The sequence below is a fragment of the Podarcis filfolensis genome (genome assembly GCF_964270895.1).
Source record: "Podarcis filfolensis genome assembly, chromosome: 2".
In the NCBI taxonomy this organism is placed as follows: Eukaryota; Metazoa; Chordata; class Lepidosauria; order Squamata; family Lacertidae; genus Podarcis; species Podarcis filfolensis.
In genome coordinates this window covers 74,819,089-74,842,608 of record NC_139605.1, presented here as the reverse complement: position 1 = coordinate 74,842,608, position 23,520 = coordinate 74,819,089, and the positions used below count along the sequence as shown (strand labels likewise).

The 23,520-nt window shown below is 42.6% G+C and overlaps 1 protein-coding gene across 4 annotated transcripts in view; it reads right to left on the bottom strand.

Moving 5' to 3' along the window:
* Nucleotides 1-22,476, bottom strand: part of HTR4 (5-hydroxytryptamine receptor 4) — a 169,888-nt gene extending 147,412 nt beyond the window's left edge. For all 4 annotated transcript variants that reach the window (XM_083597354.1, XM_083597356.1, XM_083597355.1 and 1 more), the window contains exon 1: nt 21,556-22,476. The gene's annotated coding sequence lies outside the window, so the exon portion shown is untranslated. The remainder of the gene's footprint in view (nt 1-21,555) is intronic.
* Nucleotides 22,477-23,520: the final 1,044 nt, after the last annotated feature.

Here is a 23,520-nt window from a genome sequence, read left to right as displayed (position 1 = left end):
CACAACTTCCAGTTCAAAGGAAATGTTTAGGGTTAATTCTATTACTTCTGAGCAGAAAAATGTTGATGCAGTGTTAATGATTTTATCCAATGTAAAGCAATGATATCATCACAGCTTAATAATAATAAAAAAAACCTGGACATATTCCATAGCAATGACATTGAACATGTGTTTCTGTTGGCTAGTTGTTTTGATAATTCTGGAACAAAAATATTTGAGTCAGTTAGATTACTAAATAAAGATCAGAAGAACTCAAATCACTGAGGTAATACACAAGGACATTTACAGAACACTCAAGCTAAGTCTACATGTTTGCTGAAATGGATGTCAGCAATTGCAGAAGTACATCACTGAACAAATTATATAAACAATCTAATAAGTTACCTGGACTTAAGTATACTTAACTATGTATACTTGCTGCTTTAATACTACTCTTTGAGAGCTGGAATTGTTGTGGTTTGTTTGTTTTTAATCACTTTCTTTAAAAAGCCCACCATTTTCAGACAAAATACTCTAAAAGGCAATTTATGTTGTTCTTAGTTGCTAAAAGAGAACACAGGTTTAAACTAGAGGGAAACTAACTTTGAATTTCATATTCTGCAGAAGAGATGGAGGCAGCTTTTGCAACTGCTGAAATTAGTAGCACTGAAATCTACATGGGAGAAAAAATCATTAAGAGTCATAATGTTACTCCTATACAGAAGCCTCTTTAGCAGGAAAAACAACTGCATTGAAAAAACACAACAGTAAGAAATCACCAAACTCAACTCAATCCTGAGTTGCAGCCTCTGTTTAGAGAGCCACATATTACCCATCCCTGAGTTGGATGATAAATTCAGCAGAGGGCTGTGTGTTTGTGTAGCTATAATCTCTGTGTGTGTACATTTCTGGCCTCTTGCCAAAAAGGAAGAAAAGCTATTTATGCATGTGAATTAAAACCCAAGTGCAGAATTTGTACAACTTCCAGTGCTTGTAGGATGCCTCAGGTTTAAATCCATACATTTTAAAACACAATGCAGTATTAATTTCCTGGTGCATTTTACAGCAGTTATCCCTTGACCCACAGATTTTTTTGTCCAGCCATTTTATAAGTCTTTAGGATAATACCTTGCCATTGTAACTTGGCTTCACAACAGAGATATAAGACTTCTTATTTAAGCATTAATTGTTTGAAGTCACTCATTGCTTAAAATACCACTCAGAAGTGTCTATACAACTTCTAACAAAAAAAAAATTTTTTTTCTTTCCAGTAGCACCTTAAAGACCAACTAAGTTAGTTCTTGGTATGAGCTTTCGTGTGCATGCACACTTCGTCAGATACACTGATATACAACTTCTGCACATAATGGTGTAAAGGGCATGCAAAGGAATACGATTACACCCAGCTTATATCCATATAGAGAGGGATACATGTAGCCACCCAGAGCCACTTGTATCATCTTGGGAAATACAGTATTTTTCCGTGTATAAGATAATATATTTCCTTAAGAAAGAATTAGCCAAAATTGCAGGTCATCCTATACATGGATAGCAGGGGGGCAGGCGATTTGCCTTTGCAGTCTGTAGAGCGATTGGCAACTCTGGGCAACCTCCCTCCCCCAAAAGTTGTACAACTTTGGTCAATTTCCCTCGGAAATTTTTTTGTTGCAGTCCCAAAAAATAGCGCTTGTCTTATACATGTGGGCGTGTTATACACGGAAAAGATACAGTAAGTGTTGAAGTGAATTATGCATTGCCATGCTGGCTTTAAAAGTTTCAAACTGATGTTACTGTATACTTTTATTGTTGTGATCTGCCCTGGAACCACTTTGGCAATGCTGAATAGGATTCAAATAAAATAAAAGCAAACGTGTAGAACCAGACAGAAGCCCAAATGTGCTAATGTCACACAACTAATGTTATGCCCTGAAGATGGAAAGGTTTAATACAATGGTCTATGGAATAATGTTGCTTATTTTGACAGTTTTGAAGGTTTAACTTTAATTCTTTAGATATTATGACAAAAAAATAGAAGGTCAACCAAACAGCCATCTGTACTGCTTCCTAGTTCAAACTCTGAATTCCAGTTTACCACCTGCTTGTAACACAAGGCCATTGTGGTTATCTTTATTTATCTAGTTTCAGCTATAAAGTTGTGCAGGAACTTTCAGGAACTCTCCCTCCAGTCATTAGCATTGGGGGGTGGGGGTGTCAATTCTTCCTTCAATTTTACATTAATTAGGCTAACATCATATGAGGAGACTAGTCTAACTGGATATTAAGGACACATTCAAACCTAGGAAGTGGGAAACCTAGGAAGTGGGAGGTTCATAACACCCACTCAATATTGTCATGCAATAAACTTCTGGGACAAAATTAAATTAGCGTATTCAAATTTAAAAATACACTTGCTTTTTATTTTTTATTTTCTGCTCTTTTCTAGTTCAACTAAGTGCAGGGGAACAGTCAGACTCAGAAATTGAACCAAGTGAGACAGAGGCTGGCTCTGCAGATGAAAACTGACAGAGATGGGAAGGGGGGGTCAAGCTCCCCTTCACAAAGAAGTCACAGACACAGATAGCTCTCAAGCAGGGGGAGAGTTAGGAGGCAGTCAGAGGGTTACTAGGCAACCAGCAGAGAGGCAGAGGATGAAGTCTGTCTAGTGGAAGTGGGGAGGGGGAAGTCCAACCTCTCAGCCCCTGTTCTCGGAGACTGGACAAGGTCGGAGTGCAACGGAAGGGCAAGAGGGGAAGGGCAGGAATCTGGTGTCCTTCCTGTTGTGAGAGGGGCGGAGATTCAGACTGACCAATTCCTTCATTGGGAGCAGGCTAGAAACCACACTCTCAATGTGTTTTTGTAAATAAAGGTACCATAAAACTGCCGGAGAGTCATTAATTCTTATCGAGGCTTGCTTGCCTGCCTGAGATCAATACATTTTTATTATTTCATTCATCTTTTTTAATGTATGGTTTTGCAAACAATGAACCCTGAAATGTCACACACAAGCAATTATTTTAACTGTGAACAACCTGATTTTAAATCCATAAATACAAATACCGTGAATTGGTATGTAATTCTAATCATTGTTTTCTAATCATGTAATTCTAATCATTGTTTTGCACATGCCTTTCAGCACTGCTTAAATCTAATGACCAGTGATCATTCTCACATCTGCAATCTGATGACCAGCTTGTTAACCTGTTTTTAAAAAGTTTTTAAAAGCCGTTCTCACAAATGAGTATCACTGCAAGGCAGCAGAGGTTTAGGATCAGAGTTTTCCTTCTCCCATATGGACTACCTTCCAGTTTGATGAGCCTCAACTGCCTCTCAATTCCCTCCACAGCACATGCAGAAACTGCCTTATTGGCCTTTGGACTCACTATTGGTCTCGTCTGCTCAATCCACCAGAGTGTGTTTTCACATGCAGGGGGAAGTCCCTAACTCACTGAGGGTTTGAAAGCCATCGGCTACCCACACCTGGTTTAGGCAGCCAGTTGAAGCCATTCCTGGGGTGTGGCCGCTGTCGCATGCTGACAGCTTCTAGGAGCCACAGCTGAGAGCTGAGTGCAGGGTGGGGACGCCAGAAGGAGCACGATGTGTCCCCACCAGAGGTACTACTCATCCCTGAACCTCCATACATTAATAATAATAATAAATAATAATAATGAAATAATAATATCATGAATCTAGAACTCATACCATAAAAATATTAATGCATTCACATAATCTCTATACGCCCCCCCCAAGCCAATTTCCCTTCAGAGACTGCCCAGTATGAACCATCAATCTTACCACGTAAATCTCAGGGGAGGAACAGGGTTAACCTCTTTTTGTCACAACTGCTATTACATTTACATTACAATATATCATTGTGCAAGTGCCATGTGAGGATACTAGGAATTGCTTGAGGTGTCCATTAGTATTCCTTCCTTGATCCTCTTTCTAAACGGCTTAAGAGTTAAAACAGTGATATAAATAGTAAGCTTGGTAACATTTATTTTCCCCTCATCTTTACTGACTTCATCAATATCCATATACTCATCTATTGGCTAACTCCCCCCGGCCTTAATAATATGACATCATTATACTTGCATATGTTTGCATGCTGTGTAGGTAAAAACCCAAAATTAAGCAAACGGGCTTCCTCAAGGAAAGAGACAGACTCCAGATTCCTGTCTGTTTCCTTGTCTCTTGTTTTAATTATGGCCCTTGTAATTGCTGATGTTTTATTTCATTACATGTAAACAGGACTGTTGACACTGAAAGGTAATTTTTAACATAAGCCATAACAGAGATGAAGGTAGAGGAGAAATGATACCACGAGAAAATGTAGCAGATCTGTGCTGTAGGGGTCACAGCCTTTCTACACAACAGTTCACATTTTTTGGTCACAAACACAACAAGAATGCTTTGTGCCTCAGGGCTTAGTGGGTACATGAACAGTATATTCAGGACATCAAAAGTGTAACAAAAATCTTATGAAACCTCTATGAACATTTGCGTACTGAGAAAGACAGTACTAAAAGATGGTTACTGGTCATTTCCCCCTCTTGCTTTTTCAGAACAATTGATCTCTCTTGCTGTTACACATACTTTGTTCCCAGGGAAACTGAAGCCCTTCTGCACTACGCATTTAAAGCAGTACCATACCACTTTAAATAGCCATTGCTTTCTTCCAAATAATCCTGGGAAGTAAGGTTTGTTAAGAGTGCTGAGAGTTGTCCCACCACAGAACTACAATTCCCAGAATTCATGGTTAGGCCTGTAATTTCAACATGGGCTATGCAAAATTATTCCGGTGAAGGAAAAACCTCAAAGAAAATTGAAACGTGCAATAACTGTCTTAAACCAGGATTGTATCTTATCATTGTGTACCTTAATTGTGATGCATCATAGACAATATTTCTTCATCCTTCATGCCCACCCAATTCTCACCTATCCTACAATTTAATTGCAGCAGCATGGGGTGTTCCATGCTGTTGGTGCCTACACTGCCAATACTATACCTGCCCAAGTACTAGGAATTAATAATCTTCAGAAACTGATGAACTAAAACATTCATTTCCTGGAACATCTAGGAAAACAGCCACCAAAACCTTAAGAGAGTTCTGCATGTAAAAATGATGAAGGGAACATGCTTCCTCCATCCCATGCCCCAAATCCTCAGAATACAGAGGATTCCGCCACAGAGTCAACTTTAGCTCATTCACTGCCAGAATAGACCCAGAAGCTACAGAAGACTTACCAATCTCAACAGAGTGGATGTCTCAGATTCAAGAGCACTGCCACCAAAAGGTGCTCTCTTCCATGGTAGGAATACTTCAGAACAATGTTGTTGGATTCTGATTAATGCTGTACCAACATTTCATTACTATGCTTTGACCTGGACCCTGCTAGTTAGCTTTAGCAGCCATGCACTGTCCCAGGTTCTGATGTTCATAAAGGTGCTGGTTTTAACCTTTAAAGCCCTATACGGCCTAGGACCCTCGTACCTACGGGACCGCCTCTCCTGGTATGCCCCACAGAGGAACCTACGGTCTGCAAATAAAAACATCCTGAAGGTCCCAGGCCTCAGAGAGGTTAGGCTGGCCTCAACTAGAGCCAGGGCCTTCTCGGCTGCGGCTCCAATCTGGTGGAACGCTCTGTCACAAGAGACTAGGGCCCTGCGGGACCTGACATCTTTCCGCAAGGCCTGCAAGACAGAGTTGTTCCACCAGGCCTTTGGTCAGGGCCCAGCCTGACTCCCTCCTCTGGCAACCTGCACAGAATTTTGCTTAACGGTTGCCATTAATTTGATTTTAATTAATTTTTATAATGAAATGTTTTTAGAATGTTGGATTATTTTATTGTTTGATTATTTTATTGTTGTTAGCCGCCCTGAGCCCGGCTTCGGCTGGGGAGGGCGGGATATAAATAAAATTTATATTATTATTATTATTATTATTATTATTATTATTATTATTATTATCTTATACAACAGCAATAGTTGCATCTGAGAGCATGAAGATGTTTACGCCTGCCAGCCAAACTGAGCAACCTACACTTCCAGGTACTCCAATCATCTACCATTCAGCACACTTCGTTCACAACCCAAATGCCATTCCTGATTTTAAAATGCATTAATCTTCTCCACAACCTGTGCTGAACCTGTGGGAGCTGACAACACATACAGGCTATCCAGGCAATACTCCTCTGCTCAACCAGTAATTTCATTACACTGAATTCTCTGGTCAGGACAGCAACCCCTTAATTCCCCCTTAATTCAACCCCTTAATTCAAAAGCCAGCCTAGTTTTCTCCCTCACATCTTAGCTATCCTGTGTGCTATGACAACTTTATCCAAGATACAGGTTTTTTCAAAGCCCGTACTCCTTCCAGACCTTCAGTTCTAATATAGTACTTTCCCCAACAAAACAGTTTTGATGATTTGTCCATCACAGAAAGGGTGACTTCCCCATTTCCATTTTTTTCTTCCTCTAGCACATATTATCTCAATGAAAGTGAATGAACCATCAACAATCAGGACAGAAGTACAAATGGATACTGTGTTTTCCTGAAGGCACCTGATACCTTATGAATCTATGAAGCAATTTCATTCTTAAGAAGATGGCATTGTCCTTTTAAGACTGCTTATATATTACATGCTAGTAAATCCAATTTGACAACAACCCTGGGGTATTTTGAGCTACATACGGAATTGGAAAGCAAGTTTTGTTTTGCTATTAATGTCAGTAGCATGCAGTATACCTTCTTTAAGAAAACCACACATCTTGTACTGAGAACAGGTATCTGCTGGAGGTAACTACACATTACATTGAACTCCCATGTCCTTCTCAGTTTCACGGTACCAGGGAAATAGTTCAGCAACTTTGCACTTATAGTTTAACAACTAACAAAAGTGATCTGAAGGAAAATGGTCACACCTTAAAAAAAAGATTGATGTAATTTATTGACTGCTTTTCAGCAGAAGCTTTCAAAGCATTTTTTCAAGTAATAAAATCATAACACACATAAACATAACAAGCAATTAAGTCCAAAACCAGATAAACATTCCAACATGGTGTATTGATGTAGATTTTTTTTTTTTTTGCTATCTCACCCAGTAATTCCTTGCTGAGTTTGAATTCGAATTGAAATAATTTCATATTTGTTCAAAATACAAATTTGTTCAAAATATGTCAGTTTCCCAGCTGAGGAGACTAAGAGACATGCCAGGAAGGCCCTGCTTTGAAACTCACCTCAACCATGAATTCACTAGGGGGACTTGGGCAAACCACTTTCCCTCTCTCAGCCCTCCCCAGCTGTAATATGGGAGATAATATTTTCTCACCTTACAGGGTTGTAAGGATTACAACAAGATAATTATTTGTATAGCACTTTCAATTGTTCAAAGCGCTTCACATGCATTAACTATATCTACCACCATGCTTTGTTGCTGCTGCTGTAATGAAAGATTGTGGTTTCTACTCCACCTCCCAAAACACACACACACAAACACACAGTGAAGCAAGCTTGCCCCATACTGTGAGACCTGACAACAGACTAGAAGATTACCTTGGTAACCAATGATTTTGCTCTGGCATAGCAGTTTTCATCTCAAACTTAAGTCAGAGGCACTATAAATGTTTGCTTCCTTTAGGACTAGCATTGTCCTAAATCTGGATTTCTCAGTCTGCACTGGTTATTATTCAACAGCTGTGTCCCACTGGACCAAGGGCAACAAGCCTTTCTCAGGTGCAGACACACATTTCTGAGTTGACAGCCAGGGCCCACATGCCAGTTTTAGTTTTGCTCAGGAAACAAAAGGGAGTGGAGCAACAACTGCACAGGAATCAATAGGTTTCATCACATACCACTATATTTAAAATATCTCCATACCACTTTTCATCTATAAAGGAAACACCAAAGCAGTGCACATCTCACATAGCAATGCTCAATAATAATAATAATTTTAAATATCAATAGTCATCAGCAAAAACATTACGGTAATTAATGACACTAGGGACTAGTACCAACAGTCATGGAAACTCTAAGGTAACAGGTATGCCTTCAATTTATGACAGAAACCCATGGTCAGTGCCCACCTGGTATCAACAAGGAAAACACTCCACAATGGAGAAGGCCCTCTTCTGGACCCTCATCGTATCAGCTGTAGGTTGTGGCACAGTCAAGAAGGCCTTATCCACAGACCACAGCAACCTAAGAAGTCTCTATACAGGAGAACGCAGCCACTCTGATATCCTGGTCCCAATCTGTTTATGGCTTCATAGACCAGAACTAGCACATTAAACTTGGTTCAGTAGCTAGCCAACAGCCTGTGCAGTTCCTTCAGCACAGATGACATGTGCACACAGTAGGAAATCCCACTAAAGGAACCAAGTCTCTGTATTATGCATATTTCTCCATCCAGGCAAGCAAAAGGTATTATCACAGTTCAATGATGTGTTACAGTCACACATAAACACTCCAGGAGGGCATGAAGCAGGACCAGTGAGGGTTATGGCCTGGGGAGAGTCCCAAGGTACCCCAACCCTGCACCAGAATATGCCAAAATACACTATGTCACCAGCACTCCATGCATCAACATTGGTGACCACATGGGAATGCCAACAACTAACCAAATTTCAATGCAAGTGCTACCCCAGGACTAGATCCAAGGGCAAGATGAACATTAGTTCCCCCATTTAGCACCTGTGTTTTTGATATATCCCAAAATACTGTTTCAAAACTGGAATTCATGTGAAAATTCTCAAAATAATGTATCTTAACATTTAAGTGATTGAAAATTGTCTTAATGGAAAAACACAGTGATGTCATGAAAATTTAACTGACTGGAGAGACTAAACGGAAAGCATCAAGATGTCAAATTAGATTTTTGATCCTATTAAGATGAAATTCTCAGTGACACCAAAAACACACAAAACCCCCTCTTTTTAGAATATGCAAGTATATTTCCTATAGCACTAGGAAAAATAAACTGAATTTGCTTAGTGTGTCCCAGAGGAAAGCAAGATGAATGTCCTAAGCCTGTACGAACGCGATGCAAATTACCTACCTTGCTTAGGGGTATCATCTAGCAAAGTGCTGCTTATGCATAAAGTTCAGCAGGAGGGTGTAAGGAGTTTAGTACAGTCACTGAAGGCTGATGAATAAAGGACCAAAGCTGGTATTTGCAGCAGCAACGTGCTTCCTGTCAGCTGGCTTTCTTCTCTCTCACTATAGTGCACAAGCAGTTAAATACTGGCACCAACTTGAAATTAGTTTATTGCTCTTCTCAATGTTCCCTTTGTCTAACTGTGTGCACAGCATGTAGCCAGAGGGCACCAGAACAGCATCAAGCAGCTGTGCTGCGAAGCTATTCTTACCTAGGATTTAATTGGTTATTTGCCTCCAATCAGCTGCAAAACCTGAGCAATCTGTGATTATCTATTGAGACCTTATAAAATGTCAAGCAAAGAAATGGGGGGGGGGGTTGAGCAAGCAGTGCCCAGCCATTAGGGGCATCCACACAGAAAACAAAGCCTCTGAGAGTCAAAGTAAACAAAGGATGCTCAAGCTGTACTGGAATGTTCAGGCATCCTTGCATGCATTCATTAATTTCAAGGCTGAGCATATAGTTCTAAGATAGGTACAGTAGAGATGTTATGGTATAGAAGCACCTAGGCCACATGGGAACTGTGCTCCAATCATGCTCCAATCTGTCCAATCATGCTTAAAACCATATTCTTCCAGGTTCCACTTGATCCAAAGATCTTTAACAAAAAGAATTGCCAAGCTATTGCTTTTTCAAAAGCTGAAGAAGACACACATAGATTTCCATCAATGCCGATTTCAAACATTTCTTAAAACCTGAGCAAATGAATATGGTTCTAAATGTAGCACAAATGTGCCATAAACAGTCAACAGACTCTAGGACTTAGCACATGTTGTTGGCCTTTTATCTGTTTTACCACCATGTCTGTTACCCACCAAGTCAGAGGAACTACCTCATTCAAGTACAAGGGCATAAAATTTACGTATCCCTTCTATATTTAATGCAGGTCTAGACAGCAAACACAAAGGTCATGGAAAAGATGGGAAACAAATGAATGTTTTCTGACTATTCCATCTCCCTTGATAAACCTGATTAATGTCACATTGCAAATATCCAGCCACCACTCTTAAAGTTCTCTCTTCTGGGCAGACAACAGTCTTCTAGATTTGGCTTCCAGGAGCAGAATCTAGGAGCATATCCCAGCTCATTATCACATCTCAATCTTCATGGCACTACACTTACGTCAATTACAGGTCATTTGCTGTTCATTTTTAATCCCCTGAGATAATAAAATGTCAAAGAATTTCACATGAGTGGGATGGTGCCTGACAAATGCTTCACATTAGTGAAACAAAGGTTTTAGGAATGAAGAACTTTCCACAGATTCAGATGACTTCTATACATTTCTCCACAGAAAATACAGCTGCTGCTCAGACAGAAGCTGTGACTTCTGCAGGATTAAAGGACTATGGTTTTGGGTGATTTCATTGATACACTTCTCATCCTTTGATATCACTGATATACCCTAGCAGCAGCAATGTTCAGTGAAATTTTTCATAGGGGAACAGTTAGGGCCAGAGGCACTAGCTTGTGAGAGCAATGGGGAGGGGGGGCCGTGTTGGTGTCACATGTGTGAGAATCACATATCTCTCGCTAAGCCAGGCAGAAGCCTCCCAGGCTTTGAGATGGAGGTGCCAGGGGAACATTTAGGGGACTAACCTAGTCTCCTTAGTCCAATGATCACATGCCACTGGCTAGCAGCAATAATGAAAATACATCAGTGTTAAGAACCTAATACTTTATGGTTAACAGTAGCATTTATAGGTATAGTGTTGGCCCCAGAGTATGGACTGCATGCGTATGCAGAACGTGAAAGATTATCCTCATGGGATATGAGTGGTTTTCCTCTACTATATTGTAAATGCTTAGAATGATATATTGCATAAATCCCATTTAAAAACAACAAAACAAACCTGTTTCAGGAGAAAAATACTGCTGAGACTGCAGCTTTTAAATCAATACTAACCCCGATTGTAGTTTTTATTTAAAAAAACTACAAGCATGTTGCAGAACTCACGTAATGGCACATACTAGATTACTCCCCATAAGCCAGCAAAACAAAACATTTCTCTCTGAAACACACCAAAGTTGTTGAATAAAAGCACACAACATCTGTCAGCTTCCTGAAGTTGCTCACCACACCTTTAACTCTTCCAAAGCAAGTCTTTTTTTTTTTTTTTACATCCCAAATACAGCATGGAGCATGCTTAAGTTCACCTCTCCTACACTGCCAAGTTTCAAGTCTGTCTGTTGAAACCTCAGTTTCTCATTATAATGGAATAATGCAATCCAGGTGACTCACTCTTAACACAGAGTCATGACAGGGGCCCTATAATTTTCAGTTCCCCTCTGAACTGTTTAGCCAATTAGAATGGGTGGGTACATGTTAAATTGTTATCTCCCCTTAGCTGCAAGGTACCTAGAATGAACCTCTGTCCATGTTGTATGCAAGCCAAACATTCCTGGAAAGACTTTTCACCCTTCCATGCAGAACTTTGCACCTTTAAGCTTTTGTGAACTCTCCCAGCCCCTCTTCTTCAGGAGAGCTTCTAAAGCAGGTATGGGGGGGATTTGTGACCGTCCAAATGATGCTGGACTAAAACCATCATCAACCCCCCAGCCAGCAGAGCCAATTAGCGGAGAGGATGGGAGCTGTAGTGTAACAACATCTGTGGTCCCCAAGGTTCCCAAAAGCAACCATTTTATAACAACTGAACAAAACACAAAGTGAAGGAATTACCATTATTTCACACATGTACATGAACTTTCAGTGCTCAAAGAGATTCTGTCTTTGAGGGGAAAGTTAAATATTTAATTATGTGATTAGTTTTGGTTATACTTGAAATGCTCACCGAGCATTCAATTCAAAATCCACCTAGCCTCACATGCCCACCCTGCTCCCATAATCAAAGAATTTAGGACAATTTAAACTAGTTTTAGCAAGCTCTACAGAATATCTTTTTGTTACAGATGTTGTATCATAGATTCCAATTTGTGCAAAGCCAAAAGCAAGAAACAGAAAATAATGGCACTAACAAGACACAAGCAGCTACCAGAAAACCCCATTCCTGCGGTATCATGAAACCACATGCGTCAGAACCCCCTTAAGGTTTTTATGATAAGAACCACCGCGGCAGTAAAAACAGCTTTTGATTCAGGACACTTCAATAAGCATTTACTCTAACATTTAACATTTATCGAATCCATATGAAATCTAACTGGGCTGTTTCATGCTACTGCATGAAGCAAGCCAAGGACTGATCATTATAATGCCCGCTCAATAAACCTTCTCCACAAATGTCAATGCAATTTGCTGTCCAAGAAAAAGGCTGAACATGCAAACATTTCCAGGCATATAGCCCTTGCAGCTTCGGTCTCCTTTTCGCACAACATTAGTGGTTTTATTTTGTTTTATTTCTCTTAGAGACATAGGAACAATCCTGGGCTTTGACTTGAAAACATGAGTTTAACGTTGTTGCTTGCTTATAGATCAGGCTTCCTCAACCTCGGCCCTCCAGATGTTTTGAGACTACAATTCCCATCATCCCTGACCACTGGTCCTGCTAGCTAGGGATCATGGGAGTTGTAGGCCAAAAACATCTGGAAGGCTGAGGTTGAGGAAGCCTGTTATAGATCTAACTGCAATACTGTGCAAGTCGCATATCCAGCTTCAGTTGCATATCTGCAAAAGAACATATGTGACCTATATCCTGTATAAATAATTAAGGATCTAATCCTAATCACATCTACTCAAAAGTAAATTCCACTGAATTCAACAGGCTTACTCCAAGGTAACTGGGGTTAGGACTGCAACCTATATCAGGCCCATCACCAGCCTAAAAGTAGGGGAAGGGACCTAAAAAGTAGGGAGGGAGTTTATCGCACAGTGAATATTAAAGCTTTATTTATATTCACTGAGGCTATATTGATGGTGGTAATGGTAATACTGATCGTTATGGTTTACCTGCACAGACCCTGCAGCAGCAGTAGGCATGAGAAGGATTTCTGGGGTTGCCAGAGCACAACACACTCCTCCTCCATTTCCCTCTATTCTTCCTCTTTATTTTCATCCATCCATGCCTTGTCAGGTTTACTTCCCATGTCTCTTCCTTAGCCCCTTAGCTCCATTCACTTCCTTGTTGCCTCCATCTCACCCTTCCTTTTTATCTTTTCAATCCTCGTTCTTCCCTCTCTATCCTTCACTTTCTCTTCTTTCCACCCTTCTCCTCCATCTCTCTCTTTCCCGACTTCTTTCCAGCCACTGTCCCTCTCCTCAATCTAATCTGTCCCTCATTCCTAGTAACAACTCAGGATTGTATGTACATGGCCAGTAAGAACCTGCCAATGGTGCAGCAGGGACTTCAATGGCAGGAGTTGGGATTCTTCACCTCCAGTAATAATGCAGTACATCAGGTTCATCTCCATCCTGCACTCCAAGGACCAAATTACGTTGAGGCAGAAAGGCACCTCTGAATAGAAACAGAAGGGCTTCTCTTACACACACACACACACACACACACACACACACACAAATAAATTTAAGTACATAAAACCTATTTCCATTCAGAATTTAACGGGGCCAACCATCATAAAACATGAAAGCTAATGGGAGTGAACTCTGCAGTGCAAATGGGTGGACACTGCCGCAGCAGCTAGAGTGAAAAAATACACTTTCTTACTCCTTGCTCAGGGTAGACTTGCATAAAACAAAAGAAGAGCCCTGCTGGATCAGCCCAGACCAACACTGTTCTCATAGTGGTCAAGCCAGATGCCCATGGGGAGCCTGTGGGCAGGACCCAAGCACAGCTGCAACCTCCTCACTTGTGGTTCCCAGCAGCTGGCATTCAGAGGCATTCCACCTCCAACAGTGGAGAGGCAGAACAGCCATCATGGCTGGTGGCCATAAAAAAAAAACCCATCCAAAAAAACCTCAAGCATGAATTATTCATCCTGTTGATTTGCAGAAGCGGGTATAAACTCTAGCTATTTCTGTAGCTGTTGCTACAGCAGAATGATGGGAAAACTGAGGCTCTCCAGATAAGTGGTACCTCTGGTTACGAACTTAATTCGTTCCGGAGGTCCGTTCTTAACGTGAACCGTTCTTAACCTGAAGCACCACTTTAGCTAATGGGGCCTCCCGCCACCACCACGCAATTTCTCTTCTCATCCCGGGGGAAAGTTCTTAACCTGAGGTACTACTTCTGGGTTGGCAGAGTCTGTAACCTGAAGTGTTTGTAACCCGAGGTGTTTCTAACCTGAGGTACCACTGTACTCCCCCAAAAGCACCCACCAACAAGACCACCATTCAGGAATGGTGGTGGTTGTAGTATAAGGCCAGAGGTTCCCCACCACTGCTATAGCACGACTGATAGTTATACAAGAGTCACAGCTTTGTTCCTACCAGCTAAAACATTACATTTATGCTGCTTCGAGGGGGCATATCAAAGTGGGGCCCACATACAGGCACCATGCAGTCTCTGCTAGGTTACTGGGGCCCTTGACCGAGGGAGAGGGGGTGTTGAGAGCAAGAGTTAACACCACACACCTGAAAGCAGGTTAAAGCTCTTTAGGGGCCAAGTATCAACACTCTCCTGGTGCCATGGCATTATCATGGCAAATTCTGCTATTGCCCACTCCCAACTACTGCAAAAGTCCAATGATAAAAACAAAGCCAAAAGCTTACTGGCAGACAGCCCAATAGTAAAATACAGTGGTACCTCGGGTTACAGACGCTTCACGTTACAGACACTTCAGGTTACAGACTCCACTAACCCAGAAATAGTACCTTGGGTTAAGAATTTTGCTTCAGGATGAGAACAGAAATTGTGCAGTGGCGGCGCAGCGGCAGCAGGAGGCCCCAAATGGTATCTCAGGTTAAGAACAGTTTCAGGTTAAGAAAGGACTTCCAGAACGAATTAAGTTCTTAACCTGAGGTACCACTGTAATCATAATAACTGTCCACACTTTTACAGTCCATAAATTATTTAATAGCCATAGGCCTGGGTAAAGAGGAATTTTTTGCCTGGCATCTAAAGACACATATTAATGGTGCCAGGCGAGCCTTTCTGGGGGCAGTATTCAGCAATCGAGGAGCCACCACAGAAGAGGATCGTTCTTTTGTTGCCACCCTCTGAACCTTGCTGGGAGCGGGGAAAACATACAAAAGCGCCTCCGATAAAAAGTGCAGGGTGCAGGTCAGTTTGCACCTCAAGGTTTTAACTAGCAAAGAAGAGATGTAAGCTAACTTTTTGATTGATCTCTTGACCCATGTGTGGTTTAAGTTTAGAGTTTCAGCATGGGTGAAATAAGCCCCACACCTGGAATCTGAAATATATCTATTGAGGGCCAGCACTTTAAAAAAAACAACCCTGGGGCTAGTACCTAGGAGTTTAATTTCCCTACCCCCACCCCTCCATGTTTTAAGACTATAAATCTTAAACCCACTGTCTCAGGAGTAAGCCCAACTTGTCTCCTAGTAATGCGATGAATTTTGTTGCATGCTTCAAATATGCACCAGAAACATTGTGGCACACATTAATATTCTGCGGTGCTGAACTGTTTAATAGGCATCCCCTCCTTACCTCAACACCTAATCACAGTGCAAGCTGAGTGCTGATTACATTTTCCATTATTTTCAATAATTGTTCACCTAATTATATAAAACTGGCTTAGCCTAATTTGTCTTCTTTCAAATTAATTTGCTTTTCGGTGTACATTAGTGGATGCGTCTCCCACTGTTACTCGTGTGTCTGCAACCACTTTTATTCATTTAGGGCTATTTTCTCTTTTAAAATGAAATTATTTGGTATAACAATAAGGCTAATAGAATTGCATAACGTGAACAAATCAGAACCAGCTGCTTTGGGGGGAAAGCAATCTAATCCAGTTTTCCCCTCTTCCTTCCCCAAGTGGTCTTTCCATGGGTGTAGCCAAGGGGGGGCAGCTGCCCCCCTAAGTAAATAATAAAAAAGAATTAACAAACTGAGGCTCTGTCCCCGCTCCCCTACACACAAACATAAATCCTGGGTCTATCCCAGGTTACAAAGTGTCTTCTAGAATGGACAAAAATAAAGAGGGAAAGCAAGAGTGTGGTTTTGTTTTCTTAAATTTTTATCCCCCTCCTGCTTTTCCTAAAAAGGGGGGAGCATTTTAGCTCCATAGTAAGTATGTGAGGTAGGTTTGGCTACCAGTAGTGACTTGCCCAAGGCCATTCAATAAAATCATGGTCACGGTAAGGGATTTCAGCCACAGCTTGCAAATCCATAAATGAGCAAGCAAGCAACCATTATTCATGTAGTAGGTTGGAACTATATTTCAGACCAGTTACCAAAACAGATTCTGAGAAAAGACAGGATCGGAATATTTGATGAATACTGAAAACAATGATATTAGAGTGATTGGAGTGGAAAGTAAGAATGTTGTAGCAGCAGCAGCAGCAAGAGGGCTGGACTAGATGACCTGGAAGTCTCTTCAAACTCAGATTCTCAAACGGAAACTTCCAAAGTTTGAGATTCAAGTTCCTTAGTATCCAAGCCAAAACCTCATTGAATTTCAGCTCAGCTCCGAAATAACTTTGGCCCATTTCAAGCTGGCCCACTGCCTTCCCCTTCCTCCAATACTTATGAAGTGGTGCACAAATCCTCAATCCTTACTAAGGACCTAGAAGCCCTGGTAAACCACAATTCCATCAAAGAAAGAAAGAAAGAAAGAAAGAAAGAAAGAAAGAAAGAAAGAAAGAAAGAACATCCTATGATTCTTTGCACTGGGTTATTTCTGTGGGTAAAACTTTGGGGTCTACTGAAGGGCAGTGGAGCAGCCTCATACACATGGGTATGTATAGCTCCTGCAACTGCTATTAGAAGGTACATTGTGGGGATGGATGCTTGCAAGTAGGAGAGGAGGGGGAACACTGTAGGGAAGTTCAGGTGGCATAGTGGAAGTCTTGCAAGGAAGCATTTCCACACCCCCCCCCAAAAAAAAATCCCACAGAAAAAGCCCTATTTCCACCAACAACAACAGCCTGGAAAAAAATGTATGAAAAGCTCAGAAATAATAAGTCCATTTGAAATTGAAAGGAAAGGGGAAACTCCTATTCCCAGTAGTACAGTTATTTCATAAAGTTATGAAAACCAGGATTTATATTTTGTATGCACACAAACATTCACACACTGAAAACTCCATAAAGAAATTACAATGTAAACAAGTATTTATTCCAACACCCAGTAAAACATTAAAAAATTGCTTCCCTTTTTCGACCAAACGTCATGGCAACAATCTCGCTATAAGACTATCCTGCAAGAGAGAGAGAAGAGAGAACAAACAGCATGATTTTCCTTTCGGGAGAGAACACCAAGGGTGTGTGAGAGAGATGATATCTCTACCTGGTATTTTCACCTTGAAAAATGGTGTGTATGATATTAGCCAACAGCTGCCTAGTTCCAGCACTAAGATGTTTTACAATTTGTACTCCCGTCTTGTCCCTTGGTATTTCACAGCTTCCTGCAGAATGCAAAGCATTTTATATTAGAGACTAACTCCAACAAGCTTTCCCATCAGAGATGCAACTACAGCCAATTCCATGAAGGAACTTTGGAGCCTTTCCATCTGCCCCAGGAACCTTACCAAGGAAAACGGCCTCCATGTTTCCCAAGGAGCAAGAGTCACTGTTATCCCAGCCATTGCCAAATAGTGAGCCGCACCTTTGCCTTATGGATAACCTGCAGAAATTTCCAGCAGTGAACATAGGAGGTGAAAGAAAGCAATAAGTATTCAGGTAAACAAAAGGTGAAGCTGCTACTTCTGAACAAACACACAAACACACACAGTTTTATTGGCGATTCCACATATGAAGCACTAAGTACCTATGCTGCTGTTAGCTATTTTAAATTCTTTTAAATTTTGTGTTTTAAATTTGTAACCTTAGGGTGAAAGGTGGGTAATAAATAACAGTAACAGTAACACAGAAGATGGGATACAGCCCTCTCCGGCTCACTCACAAACCAGAGGACGTAGAGTGCTTTAAATAACTTTGTTTCTAAAGCAAGTGGCATCATATGCTCTAAGCCGGTTTCTTCTACCTTTACAGTGGACCTAGTTTGGGTACCAAGGTCTAAAGAAATGAGGAGGGGTTTATCTAATGATGGCTACAGAACAGCAGCTGCAATACCCAGGCATTCGATTTTTTTCAGTGACTCCGGGTTCTATCTCGTTGCATTGCAGGAGGATTATTTAAGATGCCTCCGAAGAAAGATACAATTAAGACTTTCCAGATTTTCCCCCCCCAGTGCTCCAATAATTCAAACTCTAATGAAAGATCCATTAGCAGAATACACTTTCACTGCTCAGTCTACAGACAGGCAGCATTCACAGAGTGTTCTCCATTAACTACTCATGTGCCTAGGAAGTGCCACAGGAAGCTGCCTTATTTTAAGTCAGGCCACTGGTTTTTCTAGCTTAGTATTGTCCACACTGAATATGAGCTAATAGCATAGTAAACTAGTGTCACTTTTAAGTTGACTTTCTCTGCAGTTAGTTTTCACCGAAAAAAAATCAAACAAGCAGAGGCATTACTGCGATAACTGCCCCAACGTGAAGAAGTGTAAGTGTCCTCACAAAATTGTGACAACAGATACTCCTTGTTGATCCATTGCAAGCGACCATGGTGCTTATCTTTGTACTAGGTTCATCTCTTTGTGTCTCCCTTGTCTTTTCTCCCACTGATTGGACATCCCATGCGATCACAAAAAGTCAGCCTATTTTTTTATCTGACTCTTTGCATGAGTGTACATTGGTCATTGGTGCACTGACTTGGAAACCATGGGTTCTGAGTTCAAACTTCTCCATTCAGCCACAAGTTCAGAAGATAGCCTCAGTTAAATTACTCTGGGCTTCAGTGAACCCAGTCTATAAAATGGAATCAATAATGACGTAACTACAGAGGTTTATTTATTTATCACATTTGCATCCTATTGCTTAGTTAATGGTGTGTGGGGAAAACTGTACAACTTTTGAAGTTTTCAAGAAATTCTTCAGGAACAGTGTTTTATATTAATTCAGCAGCTACTTAAAGGAGCAGACAAGTCAGATAAAACAGCAGCTAAAGTCCTATGATCTAACTATGTGCTGATTTGAGTATTAAGCTGCAAGTAGTTTGACGAAAGGCTGTGGCACCTTGCTCTTAGATATGCAAGTCTGGAAATTCTGGAGAGATCTACTCATCATTAGCAGCAGCCAAAGAAAATGAAATTGTTATACATAAGAAATGTTTAAGCCTTCAAGCATCTACCAGTTCAAACAGAGCTCAGCAGAAAATTCCTTCCTGGCACATATCCAGAAATGTTCTTCCAATTCTTCTTTTCTCTACTGCTGATTGGCAGTTCAGTAGAGAAAAAAGCTGCTTCACTTGTCCAAGCATCATCAAAATGTCACTTAGGTGACAAACCTATACTTACTAATGAGAAAGGACCACTGAATTCAGTGGATCTTATTGCAGAGTAGACATGCACAGGATCATGCAGTAATTTTAGCAGAGTCATTACTATAGGAAAGCATCAATAAAAAGAATTTAAAAAGTGAGTGCAAATAAACAGAAAAATTGTTCTTGAAAAATTTAGTAACTGAATGTGTATGTGTGTAGCTGGACACCTACAATAATGGCATGGTGGAAAAACAAGTCATTTGAATGTGATGTGTGCACCTGGCCTTAAAATAAATAATCCCTTCACTTATGTGACTATATCAATATTCACAGATAACAGGGTACAAAACTACATGTTTAAAAAAATGCAAATAATTTTTTTACTGAAAATGATTTGAAATTGCTTTGCAATTTCCATTACATAAATTCATATTTGCATTTGCGATATGATCCTATACTTGTAACATGAAAAGTATGACAGCTATGGCTCTCAAATCCTGTGGTGGTAAAGTTGCTCCCTTAATAAATGGAAACCTAAGACTACTTCTTGCGTCGCTGTGTGGTACAGCATATTATTGAATCCAATGTGTTCTATGTTGAATTTTTAAGTTCAGTTCATTTGTGTGTCTTTCCTTGCATTCATGAACTGGCTCCCCCTCCCTATATATTATGTTCACACACACACACTTTTCTGTGCTTAACAGCAAGGCAAAACTGACTGCAATGAGTTATTTACTTTGCTGCAGTTTAATCCTAGGTAGCTCCAAGAAACTGCAGCCCTTCTCCATTAACATACACTGCTCTTTCTTCCATGCACTGTTCCGCTAAGTAAAAGAAACATCTTCCACAATGCTGTGAACCTCAATACCATAAAAGCATACAGGACACTCACCATCCCAACCCCAGCTTTGTTCCTACACACCTCCTCCCCTCACTTTCTACCTCTTAAAGGATGCTTGTGCTTTGTTGCCTACGCTCCATTTGTTTGCACCATGCCCAGTATTCAGTAGTAGTGAAGTAAAGGTTTCTAACTTACATCAGAGGCTATCTATTATCACCTGGGGCAGCCCCTTGCCAATACACAACTTCCTTATAAGTAATTACAGAGCAAAGCAAAGCACTAATCAAACACAGTTCAACGGTTCCTCGGATTCCTCTTTTTCACGTTCCTCTTTACATAACTAACACACAACGTAGATACTACAACATCACCTAGTTACTTGGTCAGTATGCATTTCCACTGGCAGGAAACTTTTGCTTTTGATACTCATGCATTTTATTATTCCTTTCGAAGGAAAAAAAAAACCTTTCTAATGTACCGTTGCTTCAGAAGATATCTATTACATCACCGGGGGGGGGCTGCCAATACAGAACTTCCCTCTCTGACCAGGTAAGAAATTATGGAGCAAAACAAACCAATAATAAAGCAAAGTTCAAAGTTCTGCCACCTTCCTTTACCTACCTCTAGCACAATGTATAAACTCTCTAGCATCACCTAGCTATTAATTCGGTGGACGCATTTGGACAGGCAGGAAACTTTTGTTTTTGACACCCTCTTTCAGACCAAGGTTATATTTCTTCTGATCCGGATTATTTACGTTGGGCTGCTTCCCAGGTATTGTCATATTTTCCAGCAGGAAGGCTGCCTTCTTTTTAAGAGTCCTCTACTCTAACAAATTACTTCCAGGCACTATCTGGAGGCAGGCGACCCAGAACCACCCGATAGTGCGTGTACGAACATGCCTTCGAAAGATAGATTCTCCGTAACAACTTCCGGGAAACCTATCGGCAGCGTGCAAGCCAATAGGGGATTGTTTTCAGCCCTGCAAACCGGTATTAGTAGACGCAAGAGTGCCTCTGAACATATGCAGAATACCTCATCATCCCTAGGCAGCCTGGCAGAACCTGTCCTCATGAAGGGGGTGGAGAGGCAACTCTGGCTTACTTTCCTTTTTGGAAAAGAGGTCCAGAGATAAAACAAACCAGCGATCGGAAATAAAGCAACTGGGGAGACTGGGACGCGCGCGCGCGCGCGCACGGGCATCCCAGCAGGAGCGAGGTCTCACCATTGCAGAGAGAGCAGCCCGGACGGCCCCACCATGGTCCAGCTGCCCCGCTGCTCACGTGGCCGGCTGCATCTGCTCCGCGGCGGCTCTTCGCGCCGTCGTCTCCTCCGAGTAGAGGCGAGGCGGGCGTCTCGCACGGCGGGGAAGGAGCGCGCCGCCTCGACCATTCGCTCCGTCCCGCGTCTCTCACTCACTATCCGGCGCCGCGGAGGGAAGTCAAAGCCGCTCAGCCGCCGCGGCTGCTGCCTGCTAACACTTTGCGCGCCCCTCCGCCGCTTCAGTGAAGTTGCTGTCCCGGGATGAAGCGACAGGAAAGCCCGCGCCGAGCAGACCTTCAAGCTCCTTCACGGGCTGCCTCCTCTCCTCTCCTCTCCTCTCTCTCTCTCTCTCTGTGAGGCAGCCGGCTTCTCCCGCTTTCCCTCCAGCTGCCTTTCTTAGGTAGGCAGCGCGCTGCCTGCTTTGCGCCGGGCCAGTCAGTGGCAGCCAATCAGAGCGGGCTCCCCGCCGGGCGCCTTCCTCCGCTCCAGAGGGGGAAACGGCGGAGGAAGAATAATCCGTGGGGAGCCGCAAAGCAATTCGGCCACGAGGGAAACCAGGCGCTTCCCCGGCTTGGGCTACTGTACCTTGCAGTGCTGCGCGAGCGAGCGAGCGCTCTCTCTGGAGGGAAGGAAAAGGCGCCTGTTCGGAAGCCTCTCTTCTCTTTATATCGCGATGCGGGGGCGGGGGGAGCGAGGCAGCTGCCCCACCTGCGGCGCAAGAAAGGACTCCGCGGAGTTTTCTGCGTTTCCCTTCGCGCTCGTGGAAGCACGCGGGCGACCGCGCAGCCAAGTCTCGTGGAAGCGCCTCTGCCTCCTCCGCACGCCGCGGGTCAAACCGTCCGTGGCAACAGGTGCTGCTGATCTCGGCTCGGGCTTGCCGAGCGGCCGCCGGCGTGGGAATGCGCGCGCTTTCCGGTCAACCGCAGACACCTGGCCGCCGAGTCCCTCCAGCCGGGAGTTGCTTCTCGGTCCCAGGCCTGCGCTTTAATTGGCTGCAGAGCCGGAGGACAGGCAGCAGGAGGGGCTGCTTCTCTCCGCAGCGCGGTACCGCGAGCCCAGAGAAAGCCGAACTTTTTCCTGCCCTGCAGGTGTACCCCCAAAGTAATGGGGAATCTTCAGGACAAGGAAGGACTAAGGAGGAAACCCAACACAAATCCGGAGTGGAGTCCCCAAAGTGGTTGGATGGCACCTTGTATGCCTCCTGGCAACTCCCGTAGCCAAGCTGGTGCCAAGCGTATTGCTCTGCTTTTCTTTGGACCGCACCAGTGAGGCCAAGAGGGAAGTCTTGTCGCCTGGGCAGCCCGGGACCTCCATACACACTGCCCAGGCTTGTGCCCCAGCAAGCTCACTTTGCTGCTGCTAACGCAGCGGTTTGATTTCACCCCCAGAGGTGCACTCCATTGTCTTTTGAGAAGGGCGAAACTAGGTTTTATTTCACCCAGGAGCCTCAATGGACGCTTCATGGGGGGGGGCGAGCTAGCCACCCCCATAGCTATAGCACTGCTTTTGAGACAGACAGATGCCAGCAACAAGGGGCTCTTTACTTTAGGCTACAGCCTAAAATAGGTTGGGGGATCTGTGGTCTTCCAGACTTTCCTGGCCTGTAGCTCAATGGAAGAGCACCTGCTGCACATGCAAAAAAGGTCCCAGGTTCAACCTCAAGTGTCTCCTGGCGACAGGCCGCTTCCTGAAAGGTCAGAGAGCATCTGTCCATCAATGTAGACAATACTAAATCGAGCAATGGTCTCATGCAGCTTCCTATGTTCCTTTGGCCATGCTGGCTGGTGCTGATGGAAGTTGGAGCCCAACAATATCTGGAGGGGTTCAGAATCGCCATTGGGCCTAAAGGGGACAAAAGAATAGCATGGGAGGTCAGGTTTTGGCAGCTCACAGACTTACCTGCTGGGATTCATATTATTTTGCCATA